We start from the raw sequence: 973 nt of genomic DNA, 5'->3' as shown, positions 1-973 counted from the left end.
GTCTGCCTGCCTCTTTCTGTGGGGGGAGTCTGGGGAAAGTTTGTTTCCTTGGCTGTTTCTTGGGCAACTGCGACCACCCTCCATCCTGATCTAAATATATCTCCTCTGGGCCCAGAAAGACCACCAGGTGGTTGTGGGGGAGATTTCCTAGACTCTGTTGCATCAATGAGCCAAGCCACTGTAGACCCCTAATGGTGTATTGTTGTGGAAAGGTTGAATCCTTATGGCAACATAGGCTAGGCTGGGGGCTAAAAAGTCAGCATTCATTAGCTGGCCCCTCCATCCCTTAATTTTGCCCTTCCTGGCCACAATGCCTATTTCCCCTCTGTAAGGAACAGGATGTATGCTCCTGAATGCCTGCTGCTGGGAATCGTAAATGGAGAAAACACTGCTCTTGCACTCAGGACCAGCTTGTGGGCTTCTTCTCTTTGGGGCATCTGGTTGGCCACTATGGGGAGAGGTCGTTGCACTAGATGTGCCCCTTTTGGCCCAAACAAGCAGGTTCTTAGGCTCCTTGACTGGACAGGCTTTGAGAACAACCCTCTTTTCTCTTCCTTTGCTTTACTGACCTTTTGCCAGAAGGTGGCGCCTTTAGGATAAGCTTTCAAAGCAAAGGAAGCCTTTGGAAGTGCAGCAAATTCTGCCCTGGGCATCTCTCTGCAAAGGGTGGTTGGAGTGAAGAACTTATGCCAGAGCTTCTGCCTGCATGTCTTCAGGACATGCATGGGCAGTCAGGAGGGAGAGGAGAGGATCTCCTTGTAGTTCTCTGGGGAGATTTGTGTTTGATTGGCAAAGGCTTTCTGACCCCTTCAACCATTGCAACGTCAAAAAAGGCTCCCCCCTCCCCCCAAATGGACTGCTCCACTTAAAAGCTTAGGAGAATAAACCTCTGCCTGGTGGCTGGAAGCTGATCATATGAATGTCAGGGCAAGTGTTACTGGGATGTGTGTTGGGGGAGGGCTTAATGCCATAG

Source organism: Podarcis bocagei (assembly GCF_964188305.1).
Source record: "Podarcis bocagei genome assembly, chromosome: 14".
Lineage (NCBI taxonomy): Eukaryota > Metazoa > Chordata > Lepidosauria > Squamata > Lacertidae > Podarcis > Podarcis bocagei.
This window is presented reverse-complemented; position numbering follows the sequence as displayed.